At 46.4% G+C, this 17,236-nt stretch overlaps 1 protein-coding gene across 1 annotated transcript in view; it reads left to right on the top strand.

The window, feature by feature from the left end:
• The first annotated feature begins 1,675 nt into the window (after positions 1-1,675).
• Positions 1,676-17,236, top strand: part of PHYHIP (phytanoyl-CoA 2-hydroxylase interacting protein) — a 36,633-nt gene continuing 21,072 nt past the window's right edge. The window contains 1 exon segment of the mRNA XM_033171903.1: positions 1,676-1,794. The gene's annotated coding sequence lies outside the window, so the exon portion shown is untranslated.

The raw sequence follows: 17,236 nt of genomic DNA, 5'->3' as shown, positions 1-17,236 counted from the left end.
GCAAATCTTGTAGCAGTTCCATATCTAACAGACTGAGGAAAAACAGAAAAAGTCGAAATGCAGCACCTAGGAACAATGCCTGGCTGGCTGACTCCCTGAGCAGCATCCATTCAAATGGCAACATTTTGTTGCAGATCCCACTTGTTGAGGCTAAAAGTGAACACACAAGTTATAGGTGCATTTATATCGATTGATTTCAGTTGGGTTCAGTTCTGCATTGGATGTAGACCATAATGTCTGCTCTAGACCAGCCTTCACCAGTCTGGTGTACTCCAGATGTTGAGGGTGAAGCTGATGGGAGTTGTAGTCCAATAACATCTGGAGAGCAGCAATTGGAGAAGGCTGCTCTGCACGATGCGCTGCAGAATTATTTATACAAAATGCAAATAAAATCTCACACGAGAAAGCCATTTTTAAATCCAGCATACCCATCCAGTACAGATTCCATGACAGTTACAAAATAATTTCAACACCATAATTTCAGCCTCTTCATCCCATGTGAAAAGGGACTTTTGAATTATTCACTTGCAGCTCTGAGTGTTAGATAAAGGAGAAGCACTTCAATTTCAACGTATGCCCTATTGAAATGTATGGGGCATACTTTTGAGTAACCATGCCTGGGATCAAAATCTGCTGGTTCAAGTATTATGTGAAAACTTCTCATTGCCCACTTTGTTTTTTTTCCTGCTGCCCATACCTGAAACTTAAGAAGCACTATGTACTACTATCATTATTACTCTCTTAATCTCCAGTTTGTGATGAAGAGCTCTGATTATCTCGAAAGCCTGCCCATTCCTTCCTAGTTGGTCGTGATAAACACACCCACCCAACCACCGACCCCTTCAGGTGTGCCAACTTGAATAAAATATAGGGGGGCAGCCGGGCAGGTAAGACACGCCTCGCATAATCGATCACAAGACGCGGCGAACGCACCCTGTTGTAATGACAATGCCCAGCAACTTTGGGGACCAGGGCCTCCCCCCCAAATATTTTATTGGGGGAAGAGCTGATTGTTATGCACCCCCTTAGAGAAGAGTCCCTCGGCGCCTTTGGCTCGCCTGACCCTTGCACATCTTGCAAGCAAGCGCCGAGCCCTGCCCCCTTCCCGGCGGGCGCCCCTTCCGGACTCCCTTGCGTGTCGCCGAGCGCCCTGCCTCGGATCCGGCGCCGCTCTGCGCGTCGCAGCCTTAACCTGGCCCTGCTGCGCTTGCTTGCCTCCCTCCGGGGCGGCGGCAACTGCAACGTGCGCTCCTGCGAAGAGAGACTGCGGAGCAGCGTGCTGCGTTGCGCGCTCCCTCCTGCGTGCCCGCCGCCCGCCGCCAGGGGCGCTGCGCTCGCGCGTCTTGGCGCAGTCATTGGCTGCAACCCTGGATGCTGTGCAGGCTGAGACCTGATTGGCCGAGAGGAGCCGGGCTCCAGGTGCGCCCTTCCATGCTGCTCGGATGAGGAGCCTCGCTATTCTGCTGCTCTTTGCGGTGCCTGTTGGTTTCGCCGCGCTGCCGAGAGTCCGGAGGAGCACGGATCGGGCTGCTCTCTCGCGCTCTCCGCGTGTCTTTCTCTCTCACCCCTTCCTGCTTTGGCATGGGAAGCAGCTGCAGCATCTAGCTGGAGAGACCGCTTCTGGAGCCAAGTTTGTGCTCGGGGAACGCGCTTTTTGGCAAGCGCCGCCGATCGCTTGGCTCTGCCTCCCTCTCTCTGCCGCTCCGATCCGTCTGCTTCCAGGCTGAGGCGCGCTCCCAACGCAACCGCAACCACGTTAACTTCCCAGAGGTCCGGGGTCTCCTGCGGAGCCAGGTAGGACGGTTATCTTCTTGGATAAAGCTAGTTTAAAAAAAACATAGGCATGAAAGGGAAGGAGTCTCTAAACCAAGACATAATTCATTTTCTGCCGACTCTACTTTCTACGTTTATTGCCCGCCTTTCCTTCGAGGAGCTCAAGGCGGCATACACTGCCCTCCTTTTTCTCCTTATCAAGTCGGTTAAGTAACCCTGTGAGGTACTATAGTGGTTGCAGGGCGAGACCAGAACTGGTGAGGCGCAGGTTCCAGTCTCCACTCACTCGATGTCCTTGGGCCAGTCGCTGCTTCTAAGAGTTAATCTACCTGCTCAGGAAAGGTTTTTTTTGTGAAGACAAACTGTATGGGGAGAACCATGTCCGTAAGCCACTCTGAGCGGCTTAGAGGAAAGGCAGGACATACATGTAATAAACAAAAATTAATAGCAAGCCAAGCTCCCTGCCCCAAAGAGCTTACGGTACAGTAATCCAAAGGTCAACAGTGTAGGAAGGGAGAGCAGAGGGGCATAGCTCAGTCGGTAGAGCAGGAGGCTCTTAAACTGAGGGTTTGGGGTTCAAGCACTACGTTGGGCAAAATATTCCTGCATTGCAGTGGGTTGGACTAGATGACCCACAGGGTCCCTTCCAACTCTACAATTTTATGATTCTTCTCTGGCAATGACTCCCTTAAAAGCCTCAAGCAACTCACTTCATCTTCTCAGGGGACACATTTTGCCAAACCTCATGGTTTTCCCCTTTAGAGTAAAAGCCAAAGGCACCTCCAGGCAACAGGACTTTTCTCCTCTGCTGAATGGGGTTGGAGGGGAAATGTTTGCTCTGGAGAATTAATGGATCTGGGGGTGGGAAATGCTGTAGGAGTGACACACTGCTGCAGCACAGAGCTCCCCCCCTCAAAAACAAACCCATATATTGTAGGACAGGCAGCAGGAATCTGGTCCAAACAACGAGACCAGATGGGCAGGACACAGATACTGTCAACCAATTCCTCCTCACTTTGAAATCTATTTAATGAAGGCAACTGGACCTGTCAGACTGAATTTCACTGTCCAGAAGGGGATGATGACCTTCCTTCTCTCCCACAGCTCCTTCAAACAGGGAGAAACCACCAAGAACTTCAGCTTGGCTCTTGCAAACAAGGAGCAGATGATGTTGCAAGAATAATAAAGCAGAGGGCTTAGGGAAAAGAAAAAGTGTGGGTGTGGGGGGCACAGAGGCCACACGGATGGAGCCTGTTGGCAGTTGCCTGGCTTTGTGAGCCAGTCTGTGTGTACATTTCAGATAGGCTTTTGGTATATGTATGTGCATGCACAAGTCTGGGGCTCTAGACAAGGTGTCAGAGAGCACGAGCACACACCTCTTGCATGCATAGGCAAAATGTGTGTCGTAGTGAAAATGTGAAATCAACTTATTCCATGCACAGTCAGATGAGTGTGCATTACATGCTGGCTTGAGTGTTTTATAACTATCCATCTGAGTACTTGTGGGCACAGTTTTTAGAAGTAGGGAAGAGGTTTAGAGGTAGTGCAAACAGCAAAAAGTCCCAAGTTTAATTCCTGACATCTCCAGGGAGGACTGGGAAATATCTCTGTCTGAAAACCCAGAGAGCTGCTGCCCATTGGATCAGTGATGTGATGTGGTGTAAGGCAGATTCTTGTGTTCCTACGTAGAGCCAGTGTGGTGTTGGAGTGTCGGACTAGGATTCAAAAAACCTGGGTTCAAATCCCCAGTCTGTTATGAAGCTCAGTCAGTCTCATTCAGCTGCGGCTACCTCACAGGGTTGTTGTAAAGTGAAAAGGCATGGTGTGGGGGGTGAATATAATGTAAGAAACTTGGAATATAAATATAAAAAATAAATCAAGGGTTTATGTGTAGGGAAGATGTGATTTTAAAAGGGCATTTTGAATGAAGGCATATGTAGAATAATTAGGATCTTAGTCATTCAGATTTTTCACTCTGCCTTATTAAAAAAACTCAAGCTTGGTATTTCAGCATTTAGGTCAGAAGGAACTTGTATCTATTCTTAAATGATTCTGTTTCTTTAAGTGGATACAAGAATGCTAATTCAGATCTTGTGTGACTCTGATGTGCGTGCCTATCTGTAACAGTACACATGAAATGGTATTGTGGGGACATGCAGGGTTGCACATGACTTGCACATAATTATGGGAATTCTTAAGTGTGCAGAACTATGAGGAAGTTACATGATCAGCCAAGAGAGAAAGTGTCTGCATGAGACTGTGAAATGTGTGTGCCGACATATTTGCAAGTGCGTTATCATGAGTGGGTGTGAAAGTATGGACATTTACATTAGCATAAGCAGGGCTGCTTATGTGCATGACTTTGCTCGGGGAGTAGTGGATGGGCACGCAAGGTTCTTAATGGGTACGTGGACTTTATTTGGATGTAGGGCATTCAAGTACACATTGAATATGGAGACAAAGATATTGCTGCAGGCGGTGGAAGATTCCAGGGGTTCCAGCACACATCCAGGGTTTGTGTTTCCTTTGGGAAATGAGGCACAGCAGAGACTGTGGTGTCTTTATGATATATGGTTCTGTTACACATATTTACAAACCTATATGGAGAGAGTACAGAGCTTTAACACCTCAAACAGGGCTTATTTCTTCCATAGACTCAGCCTTGGATTCTAACATAAATCAAAAGTCAGAGAAGCTCAACTGCAACTCTGGCTTTGTTCTTCTAACTATCTAAGAGCTGGAGGAGGGGCCCTACTCAGTTGTCATCTGGCACAGGGTCCCCTCTCCTTTGCTCTCTTAATGGCCCATTACCTTTCCTTTGCTCTCCCGTAATGGCCCATCACCCAGGAAATTGTTCTCCTGTAATGGTGCACCAAACTGCAGGAGGCAGTGAAAGACAGGAGTGCCTGGCGTGCTCTGGTCCATGGGGTCACCCTACGACTAAACAACAACAACAATGGCCCATCACCCAGGCAAAAACACAGAAAACTAGCCTGGCTGATATTTTAACCCTTGCTGATATTTTAACCCTTGCTGGGTCCAGGGGCTCAGGATCAGTCTGGCACCCACAAACTCATAACACTGTATTTCATAATATGGGGTATGGATGTGTGAATCTGCGTGTGCAGAGGGGTATTTGCAGAGCCTTAAATAGGGAGGGCCAGCATGGGAATGAAGAGAGAGTGTTGGTCACCATTTGAGGGCCAGAGTAGATGTGACATTTGTCATAAGAACTTAAGAACAGACCTGCTGCATCAGGCCAAAGGCACATCTTGCCCAACAGCCTGCTCTTTGAGGAGTCAGGGAATAACAGATATGGAGGGTTCTGGTGTGCTTCTTTCCTGCTTGCAGGCTTCCTATAAGCACCTGACATTCAGAGGCATCCTACACCCAGTGGTGTAAGTAGCACACAGCCATGATATCTGGTAGCCACTGACAGTCTTGGCACATTGCTTGAGCTTGCGCAGCTGATTTTTGTTTAACAAGTAGTTGGTGTGGAGGGACCCCCACAAGTTGGATTGGGACCAGGGTGTGGGGAGTCTAAGCCCCTGCTGTGGTCCCAGTGGGAACCAAGGCCTCCTCAGTATTTATTTGCAGTGGAGGGAAGCTGCAGTCAGGGCTGGCAGGAGTTTTCCTTACACTGTGAATAGAAAAGGAGCTGAATCTAACTGGCACCAGGGCGGAGTAAAGAGTTAAAGCTGTTGCATCACATTCCCAGTCTGACCTGCCTCCAGCGCTGGCTAATTGTTAAACAAAAATCTGCTAGGCAAGGCCTAATGGTGTGAAAAAAATTATAATTTTACTCTGAGATCTGTCTGGGTTGGTATAATTATTCCAGTGATTTTTTTTGGGGGGGAGGAGTTTTGTGCCTATGCCCTTTAACTCTGATACATAAGCAGAAATATTTTTTCACAGCAATAGGCACTCAGATGGTGGGTCCTTTTGGGGAATCATCACACAGAACCTGAAGCATATACTCCCCACTCACTAAATTCTTTTGGTTTTATTTCTTTTAAGCTGATTCTAACATTGTATTTTAAATTGCTGTAACCCTTCCTGGGACCTTTTGGTGAAGGATGTGTAAGAAATTGAACAACAACAACAACAACAACAACAATACTGTAGTGCATCCTAAGTTTTAGCTGCCGGTAAAAGGAAGGAAACAGGAAGTGGGCAGAGAGAAGTTTTTCTTCATGTCTCATAAAACTAAAACCCAAGGCTATCCAAGGAAGCTGAATAGTGGGAGTGTCAGGACAGAGGAGGATGATTCTTTCTTTCTTTCTTTCTTAGATTAATACCTCACTTTTTCTCCCAAGGAGCTCAAGGTGGCCTAAATGGCTCTTCCCTTTCCTCAATTCACCCTCACAACAACCCTGTGAGGTAGTTTTGGGTTGAGACACAGTGAGTGGCCCGGAGTCACACAATGAGCTTCGTGGCTGTTTTCCCTGCTCCTAATTCAACACTCTAACCCAGGAGAGGATGGCAAATGTGGCAGGAAGATTCAAGGACAGAGAAACATTTAAACATTTCAGTGTAGAATAGTGGAGTAGAGTATCACGATATTTATTTTTATTTGCAGAATATGGATAGATATATTTTCAAATCCCCTTTTAAAGCAGGGGGAGATGATGGGCACCAAGTTTAGTAGCTTTAAAGGGGGATTAGACAAATCCATGGAATGTGCTTGACACAATGGCTGTGTACTATGTCCAGTACAGGCAGACCCCCCCCCCCCCGTTTACACGGGTGTTACATTCTGAGGCACCGTACACGTCGGTGAAATCATGTATAATTGAAACCCAGTGAAAAAAGCCTGCAAACACTCTGTTTGGCTCCGCCCATGCCCCACCCTTTGGGTGGTGTTTCAGTGATGTGTTTGACGTTCCTGGGTCACTTCTGGGTTTGGCACATTGCATGTGTACACAGTTGCAGTCCTATTGAGCAAGGGACTACCTGTACTGAAGGCAGTGGGCCTCTGGATAGCTGTGCTGGGACTCACAAGTGGAGGAGTTCTTCACAGTGACCCAGGTTCAAATCCCTAATCATTTTCCCAGGGCACTATGTGGTCTTTAAATGTGAGGTAAGAATGCTCAAGTTCCACCTTCTGCACTGAAACAAGAAATAAGCATGCAGCCAGCTGTGAGGTGGTCTCTGCGAGATTTGGAGTGTGCATCTAGACGGGTGTTCGTCTGTCATAAGAAGCTGCCTTGTGCAGAGTCATGGGCTCATGGCATTGGTCCACCTTGCTCAGGACAGAATTGTCCATACCAGGCATGTAGAACCTTGCGTCTCCTCCCAAGGCCAGCCTCTGCCCAGCTGTGCTCTGCACTCTCCAAGTGATTTTTGCTTGGCTGGACTGTATCCTTGAGCTGCTGATCACGCCATTTGCCTGCCTCAATGGAGGACCGGCAGATTGGATGCTTCGAGGCCTCTGACTTTTGTGTGACTGGAATGGGTACATTGTGCAAAGGAAGAGGCACACATTTTCCTCTGGCATGCAGCCCCTTAAGGTTACACACAAGGGGATGTGGCTCTCAGACCAAAGAAGAGGGATTTACTTCCACATATTGCATTTAAGATTGGAGAATTTTAACAAACAGCAGCTTCCCCCGACCTGACTACAGCCAGCCATAGACCAAATCATCGTGGGGGGGGGGCAGGCTGGGGAAAGGTTGGCATCCAGGCATCTTTCTTGAAGGGAGCGAACCTGGTAGCCTCCAAGGTAGCAGCTGGGGGAGATTCAGGTGTCTTTGCATGTGCATCTGAGAAAGAACCTAGCGGAAATGTGTGTGTGGTTTTGGATAGTTATTTGCAGGGATGTGAAGGAGTTGGATTGCTGTGAGTGGGTGCATATCCACGTGGCAGTGCCTGCGAACATGTGAGTGGAGGAGAAGCATGAGGCCGTGTGAGCTTGCCTCGGGGGTTGCGTACTGAGCCTTTTTGTTGCTGCTGTTTCCTGACAGGAACATTTTGACCTGACCGTCATTCTGGCTCAGGTGATTGTTTTCCTGTAGATGAGTGGTCCATATTAATGGAGAGGCCCATCACTGCTCCTTTGCGTGGCAGTCAGGCCCTCATCTCTCTGGCCTCTTCCTCTGACACCTGTTTCAGCTCTGCAAATGGCTGATGGAGCTTTTTATTGGGGAGGCTGTGCAGGCACGTTTAAAGGGAAGGTCTGGAATGTCAGAAGGGAGGTGCTGTGGGAAACACTCCAGGGACATGAGCGGGGGGGGGCATGGGTGTCTACCGAGGAGTTCTGGCTTTGCTTCCTGCGCCTTGGTTCAGAGACCTCCCCTTCAACTCTCTTCTCTGTGCAGGTCCTTGCTTAGCCAGGACTGCAAAATGCCTTTTATTCCATGTGACCTGCCTGCCAAAACTCCCACACCCCTTTCTGCTGTTCTTTATGTTGGCATGTTGACTGGGATTACAAAAGCATGGCATGTTATGCTCTTCCTCTGAAAGGGATGTCTCATTTCTTGTTTTTTAAAAAAAATAACTGAAGCAAGAGTGATTGAAATGGCATGAATTCAACACTTAGGGAGATGCGTTTGCCTGCCTAGGTGAGCCTGTATGCAACGAGGGGTTTGGATGAGCTTGGCTATGAGGAAAGCCTCAAGCACCTGAAGGAAAGACAAGAAGCAAGGGGAAACATGACAGAGGTTTTTATTTATTTATTTCAAAGTATGCATTTCTCATAACATCTCCATTGGAGCTTATTGCTGCAGATGGTGCTGTAGTGACATTTGTATTTCTCCGTTCCTCCAGGGACTTCAAGGTGGCCCACATGCTGCTGCTTGCGCTCTACCTGGTGAAGTAGGCGAGGCTGAGAGACAGTGACTGGCCTAAGGTCACCCAATGAGCTTCAGGGTAGAGTACAGCAAAAGGAAGAGCTTCTGGATACAGTGTGCAATTAATTCAGTGGAACAAGGTGTGGGCAATAGCCTGTAAATTAGATGGCTTTAAAGAGGATTAAGTAAATCTTGTCAACACCTGCAGTAGAACCTCTAGGTTAACAGGCAATATATCTCTGAATATCAGGCATTGGGGGCAAATGAGTTTGTCAGTTCCCCAGGGACCTCTGGCTGAATGCTTTTAGAAGCAGGTTGGTGGAGCAGGTAGACCTGTAGTTAGAACTAGTTGGGCAGTTCTTATGCCCTGAGACTATTTAATTATGGAACTAGTGTTCAAAAGTCTGGATAGCTGTGCATGCACCTAATTAAGCATCATCCCTTGCTGTAATGCATCCCATTTGCAGATATGCACACTTTATTTCTCTCTCATACATGTGCTTTTAGAGACAAAGCAGCATTTTTGCAAACACCCACATATTCTGGCACGCAGGAGAAGCTGTCTTCTGGAGTGATGTCCAGGTTATGGAATTCCCTTCCCTTGGAGGCCCGATTTGCCTGCTCCTTATTGGCATGTATGGACTGTTAAGAACTCTTGGTTCCATTTAGGGGTGTCAGAGAATTCTGAGGGAAATGGGAACAGAAATTGCCAATGTTTGCTTATGTATCCAATGTCCAGAATAAAAATCAATCCCGTCCCTCCAGCCCCCCTAATTTGCCTGGGGTGAAATAATATCATGCCAGTGTAGTTTGTGTTACAGGTAGGTAGCTGTGTTGGTCTGCCATAGTCAAAACAAAATAAGAAATAAATAAAAAATTCCTTCCAGTAGCACCTTAGAGACCAACTACCGTAAGTTTGTTCTTGGTATGAGCTTTCATGTGCATGCACACTTCTTCAGATCTTTCGTGTGCATGCACACAGCTTCAGATCTTTCATGTGCACGCACACTTCTTCAGATCTTTCGTGTGCACACGAAAGCTCATACCAATAACAAACTTAGTTGGTCTCTAAGGTGCTACTGGAAGGAATTTTTAAATTTTGTTTAGAATGCAGTTTGTGTAACTTACGTAATTAATTATGTAATTTACATTAGTTATGCAATTTTGCCACAGTGGATGGCATGACTAACAATGTTGGCTTTGGAGATGAACTGCAGCAGAACGGAAAGAGTACTGCAGGTGGCAAATGCAGGGCACAATGGAAACCGATGCCTTCGTACACCCCTGGTTCCATTGCACCTTCAGTTATCTCTGCCCCAAATAACTGTATGTTCCATGGGCTAGATTAACTATAATCCAGTTTGCTACGGAAATCAGCACTCCCCCCTCCCCAGTGCAATGGGGCTTACTCCCTCTACAAAGCAGATGCTCCAGCACTGAACAATGGCAACCTCCTGCTCAAGGCAGAGGACAAACAATATTCCATGAAGTACCACTCTACTCTGTCTTTGTCAGACCACACCTGGAATACAGTGTCCAGTTTGGGGCACCACAATTTATGAAGGGGGTTGACAAGTTTGAAGGTGTGCAGAGGAGGGTGATCAAGGTGTGGAAAAGGTTGAGGGAGTTGGGTATATTTACAGGAGATGGAGAGAAGATATGATAGCCATCTTCAAATACATGGAGGGAGGGAGCTTGTTTTCTATTGCTTTGGAGGCTAGGACTCAAACCAATGGATTCAAGTTACAAGAAAGGAGGTTCTGACTAAACATCAGGAAGAACTTTCCGACAGCAATTGCTGTTTGACAGTGGAATGGTCTCCCTCAGGAAGTGGTGGACTCTCCTTCCTTGGAGTTTTTTAAGCAGAGGGTGGATGGCCCCCTATCATGGATGCTTTAGCTGTGATTCCTGCATTGCAGGGGGTTGGGCTAGATGACCCCTGAGGATCCCTTCCAAGTCTATTATTCTACAATTCCTAACAGATGGCTCTCCAGCCTCCTATTGGAATCCTTCCTAGAAGGAAATTATTATGCAACCTCCCTATAATGCATCTTTCGAAAGAGAGAGGAGAGATCCAGCTCTTTGCTCTTGCCAATCGCTCACGCTTTGCTAAGCAACTCTCTCCCATATCCAGCATCTCTCCCAGGTTACCAGGAGCATTTTACACCCACATGCTTACCCAGCCACGTGCTGCTTTCTGCTGCTTGAGTCAGGCCGGAATCTGATGCATCCATTGCGCACGAGTAGCAGCCGCCTGCCTGCCACTGTCTTCCTTGGATCTGGGAGTGCTTTAGGGCAGGATCTTGGTCAGCTTGGAATTTGAGAGAGGCATGCTGCCAGGATTCCTCACCTGCTGACTGTCAAGCTGCTGGGTTGCATCATCCCCTCCCCATCCCTCTTTCTAAAGGGCAGAGTTCAATCTCAAACTAGTCTTGTACCACTCACAATTAGGAACGGAAGACTCACTCTGTTTTTTCGTCCATATAACTTTTTCATGTATTCATTCAGAAGTCTGTTCCCCCCCCCCCCGTGGTGTATTTTTAATTTGCACAAAAATTTCACATTTCAGTATGTATTTTTAATGGCTTTTCTCTCAAAATAAGCATTTTGATAATATTTCATGAGCTGAGAACTATGCTTGAGCATTTGGAACGGGCAGCAGCTGGTGGTTAACCAAGTTCCACATTAGTCCAGGAGGTGCTGATCTGGTTAGTTCATATCAGAATTTACAAAGCTCAAACTTCTCGGGAATCCCTAATTACTCTATGGCAGGATTTCCAGGTGGCACCCCCCCCTCAAATTGATTCATATATAACTGAAGAGTTGGAGGGAACCATGAGGGTCATCTAGTCCAGTCCCCTGCAATACAGGAATCTTTTTGCCCAACGTGGGGTTCAAACCCATGACCCTGAGATTTAGAGTCACTTGCTGTACCGACTGAGCTATGCAGTTGGCCATTCTACACTGACAGGCAACAGTTTTCTGGGGTTTCACATGGGGAATCTCTCTCAGCCGTACCTGGAGATTGCAGGATGGAATCCAGGACCTCCTGCACAGCATATGCTCTACAACCATTGAGCTACAACTACAGAGACAATATTTGTATTTGGGACCAAGTGGCTCTCGCACAGGAGCCAGGTCACCCCTGAGAAGACACTGTTACACTCTCATTGAGGGGATTCTCCGCAGGGCATTGTCTGCCAGCCTTAAAGGACGAGGGCCGAGCAACACAGGAACCTGACCCATTCCAAGTCAGACCATTGCGCCATCCTGCTTGGTCTGATCTAGACTGATTGGCAGTGGTTCTCCAGGATCTTCAGGGAGGCAGAACTCTCTCAGCCCCACCTGGAGGGGGAATCTGGAGCCTTCAGCCTGAGAAGCAGTTGTGCCAGTGCTGAGCAATGGCCAAAAGAACAGGTTCCTTCATCAGTCACATTCTTCATTGTCAAAGCCATTAGAACATAGCAAATCTTCGTATGACAGAAAATTGTTCCAGTGCAGCAAAATAGTTATCTCCATAGCAATGGGTTTTTCACTCCATGAAAAAATCGCCTTTGTTTTGCCTACACTTTTAGTATTTGATCTTAGAAAAGGGTGTTCTTACAGGTTGACTTGCCCTGTAGTACACAGCATGGCTCACTTATGCAAGTCATCTAGAGCAGGGGTGGCCAACTCCCAAGAGACTGCAATCTACTCACATAGTTAAAAACTGGCCCCCTTTTTGGGGGTTCAGGTCAAAGTTGTTGAGCTTTTTTTTAGGAAGGAGTAAGTGTCGAGCTTTTTTTAAAGGGGAGCCACAGTTGTTCAGCTTCTTTGGGGGGAGCCAATGATCTACCAGTGATCTACCATAGATGTCCGGTGATCTACCGGTAGATCACGATCTACCTGTTGGACATGCCTGATCTAGAGTGACCTGCTGTGCTGGCTCCATTCTGCAGTTTACCCAAATGGTGACCTGCATTGTGCCATAAGGGTTGATCAAGGGACTTATTTTGTCCAGGCTTGCTGTAGCTGAAAAGAAATGATTTTAATTTTGAAGTACAATGGTATCTCGGTTTTCAAATGTAATCTGTTCTGGAAGACCGTTTGAGCTCTGAAACGTTAAAAAACCGAGGTGCAAAGAGCGTTCTGCAAATTTAATAGAGAATATTGAGAAAAATGGACAGTGTTCAGTGGTTGGACAGTGTTCTCAAAGCGACTGGCATGGGTTTGGCCAAACTGCGGGAGGCGGTGAAGGATAGGGGTGCCTGGCGTGCTCTGGTCCATGGGGTCACGAAAAGTCAGACACGACTGAACCACTGAACAACAACAACATTGAGAAAAATAACATATACACTCAGCAGAAGCTATTCAATATCTTTCTTTTTTAATATAATTTTTATTGGTTTTCCAGTTTTTACAATTTTTGACATCATAAAAAAGAACATTTTTTTATCCCTTGCTCTGCCGAGCTTTTGACTTCCCTCCCTCTGTCTTCTGGTTTTTAATACCACATTTATATTTCCCCACATTTTTTACATTTCCATTCTTATTCTACCTTATATTATTAAACACTTTAAACACACATAGAATGTCTCTTATTATAAACATTGTGAGATTTATCTCAGTCCGGCTAGTGTCTTTATATGTTTACAATGATTCTCTCTATATAATATAAATTTACTCCATTCTCTCTGGAACGCTTGGTCGCCCTGGTTCCGGATTCTCCCGGTCAGCTTTGCCAGTTCCGCATAATCCATCATCTTCGGCTGCCATTCTTCCACAGTTGGTAACTCCTGCTGTTTCCATTTTTGGGCTAATAAAATTCTAGCAGCTGTTGTTGCATACATAAACAAATTTTGATCAGCTCTTGATATTTCCCCTTCTACCATTCCTAGCAGAAACGCTTCTGGTCTCTTTGGGAATGTGTGCCTAAACATCCTTTTTAATTCATTATAAATACTATCCCAGAATAGTTTAACTTTGTCACACATCCACCACATATGAGAAAAATATCTTTAACCTTGCATTTCTAAAACAACCTTTCTTTCAGGCTTTTGTGCAGCTAATAGCTAAAGCTGGTGCCCCTCAGCAGGTGCTGATGGCCAGAAGACTAAATGAGCATTGAAGGCTGGTGGGTGTTGGATGTTGAATATACCCCATCTCCTTGGCAGATGTGGGTGGACTAAGGAAAAATGTTTGGGAATATGGGATGCAATCAGAAAAAGAGACTGAGCTGTCTCCCCCCACCCCAATAGCCTTGGAATTTGTGCAAAGGCTTGCTACTGCTTTTGGAAAACTGATGCAGACCAGTGCTGCCCATCTAGTTGCCTATCAAAGGCTAGCTTGAAAACGTCCTACCACTTAGAGAAACTGTCACAAGAGTCACCTCGTTTCATAAAGCCTGCCAGCTTGTTGGAAGGTCTGACAGCAGCAGAGTTGTAAAGGGCAGCATTAATTGTCAGTACAGATCCCCAGAGAGATGTCCTGGCACAGAGTGCAGCTGAGAGAGGTAGCAGCCACTGGCCACTTGCAAACTGGCATTTTGGTCCCAGCCTAATGGTGGGCAGGCGTGCCAAACTTGCACAGCTTTCCAGCGTACACAGCTATGAGAGATTTGGCATGAAGGAGTTGTTTATGTTTCGAGCAGTTCTTGCTGGGATCTCACCCTTTCAGGATGAAGGGTGCTTTTATGGGGAGCTGGTGGTGTGGGGCCCCTGTGACAGAAAAGTTTGTTTTGCTAGGCAGGTTGGGTCATCAAGTGTCCCCCCCCCCCCTGCTAGCAAACGGTTAACAAATGGCAGCTTCTGATTCCAGGAGAGAGAGTTGAAAAGTAGAGGTTTTGGAGAGAGGTTTTACATTGGGAGATAGGGAGGGAGAGGAGAGAGAGCTGGTTCTGGGTAGAAACATCCACTCTGAGGAAAATATCACAAGCTAGAGAAAGGAGTCTCTGAGCTTAGTGTGAAGGACAGTGTGTGGTGTCCTGTGAGAGTAATAGGCCAGGAATTAACTGGAAGGCCGAGGCTGAGCCAGGAGAAGTAGAAGCTGGAAAGATACAGTCTACTTAGGTCTCATTCCAGTCAGGAGGGGAGAGATTCTGCTACAAAAAGAGAAGACTCCCAAACCAGTTACGAGGTGTGTGGAGATCCCTTGGGTCTGTTACTTGGAGTACCTCAGGAATAGGGTTGTCAAAGGGGTGTGTAACTGACAGGAAGTACCACCTTGTTTAAGAACCAAAGTATTAAGCGGCAACAGCTGTGGAACAACTGAGAAAGAACTGAAGTGAAATAACTGGAAATAAGCCGAGCATTTACCCTTTAGTCTAAAAATCTGTAACATCTACCTGAAGTGAAGTAACTGAACATAAGCAACTGAAGTTTAAAAGAAGCTGTGCTTGATTAGAAGTCCATAACATCAGTTAGATTTAGTATACATATTATTTGGTGAATGGTTACCTGTAATAACATAACCTGAAGTAAACTTTGTTTTACCCACTTTGTGTCATAAACGTCCTTTGTTTAATAAAATCTTTTTTGTTTATTGTATCAAATCCTGCCTGAGACCCCAAATCATTAAGTTTTCCCTCACACAAGCCCCCCACTAGATAATCTGTGGGCAATTTGTAGAATTTCATGTACTTGGTGTACCGTGAGGTGGTCGCACTATATTTAAGTGAGGGCCAGCCCAACGGCACCAGAGTGAAAAAGTGCCGTTGTGCCTTCGCAGCCCCACCTCCAGGAAGCAGGACTGGACCTAAAATGCCTGGTTCCCTTGAGCCAGTGTAATGTGAACCAAGTGTAAGAGTTGAATTGGGCAGACCTTGGCTCAAATCCCAGAGGCCCACTGATGCTGCTTGGCCAGGGCCTCCTCAGACCTGGAGCTGAGTTCTGCTGCTTGGCCCAACTGCCCTCTAGCCTTGGAAGAACCATATTGGTGTCCTCCATCTGTTGTGAACAAAAACCTCCATCAACCCTCATTCTTGGTCATAGTGGGTGGAGCTGCTGTGAGTTGTACTTCTGTTCCCATCTCACTTCATGTGGGCTACCCCTGCTGTATCCTTTCAGCAGGGGTGAAACTAGGCTTTATTTCCCCAGGTCAAAGAGCCAGATTGGCACCCCCAAGGCACATATAGGCTGGGAGCCTCAATTGTGCCCCCTGGAGCAAAAACCCTGGGTAGAGCCCCCTCTGCCCCTGGCTACGGCACTGCTTTTAGCTCTACTGCCTCTGAACAGATGCCCACTTTGTGGCTCTAGCTCTTTCCCAGATCCCTTGTGGCTGCCATATCACCCTCTGCAATGGATGGGGCTGTATCTTTGCCATGGAAACAGAACAGGGAGTCCTGCTGTGTCGCCATTCCTCAGTTTTTTGCCCTCTCAGAACCTCCACTTTTGCACAGCTTCCAGATGCCTCCTCCCAGAATTGTGGTGGGGCTAAATTGAGATAGCCCCCATGTTTGCCATTCCAAGCTCCTTTGGAGGATGGGCAGGATGAAAAAATGATGATACCCAACCTCTGACTGCTACTTTTATGTAACTGGAAGAAAACTAAACAGCACGATAAGTGAGGGTGGTGTGGTGGGGGATCAAAATATTAATCAAGATGACCATATCTTCCTCTCTAAAAAAGGCGACACTCTTATGCACACTTATTTGCGAGTCCAATTGAACTCAGTGGGACTTACTTTTGAGTAGACGTAGATTGGATCTTGCTGAAAGAGAACCTCAGTCAGGTAGTAAACATTCAGGATCTTTGTAATAAGAACTTTATTTGAACCTGTCCTTCCTGCGCTTCACCCCTGAAGCTGATTAAATGCTGCAGTTCAACCCTGTGAAGAATGATAGGCTCCCTGAGCAAGCAAAGAGTGCTTTTTCCTTCACCAGTAACTATGCCTAGCCTCCAAACATCCAGGCTCGTGACAGCAGTGCCTCTTACTTTGAAATTCAGTGCTAGAAATGTGTGGATTTTTAAATTGCTATTGCACCCTGAGTAATTGTTGTTGTTTAGTCGTCTTAGTCGTGTTCGACTCTCTGTGACCCCGTGAACTAGAGCATGCCTTGAAAACTCTCACTTTCTTCTCAGAGCTTCTCCTTTTTTATGCCCATGGAGTTTTCTTGGCAAAATACTGGAGTGGATTGCCAGTTCCTTCTCCAACCTGAGTAATAAATACATAGCTGCCCTATACCAAGACAAACAATCTTGATCCACCTAGCTCTGTTCTGACTGTCATCAGTTTTCCAGGGTTTCAGCATTTCTCTTCCCTACCTGGAAATGTCAGGAATTGAACCTGGGACATTTTGCATGCTAAGCCTGTGTTCCACCACTATAGCTACAAACCCTGAACAGAGTATGTGGTAAAAATATAGCTTAAAATACATTTAGTTTAGGCTCTGCCTTGTTGTAAGTGAAGATATGGAGTATTTTAATGGTATTCTGTTTTTTACATCTTAAACAAAAGAGATGTTTCTGAATAAACAGTGCAGGTAGTTCTAGTACATTCTGCTTTTATATTCCTGCTTTTATTTGTTTTAAGCCACCCATTTCCCGACAGCAAGAGCCACTTCAGGGACTGCTGCAGTCGGGAGACTGTGATTATGGGGCCGGCTGACAGGTTCTTTTGCTCTGTGCAATCAGTTCTTGCTGATAGCTGGTTTGTTCTCTCTCTTTCATTAGAGGAAGTGGAGCTCTTGACTTTTTGT

The sequence above is a fragment of the Lacerta agilis genome, chromosome 15, assembly GCF_009819535.1.
Source record: "Lacerta agilis isolate rLacAgi1 chromosome 15, rLacAgi1.pri, whole genome shotgun sequence".
Taxonomy (NCBI): domain Eukaryota; kingdom Metazoa; phylum Chordata; class Lepidosauria; order Squamata; family Lacertidae; genus Lacerta; species Lacerta agilis.
Note: the sequence above shows the minus strand (reverse complement) of the source record. Positions and strands in the feature narration are given on the sequence as shown.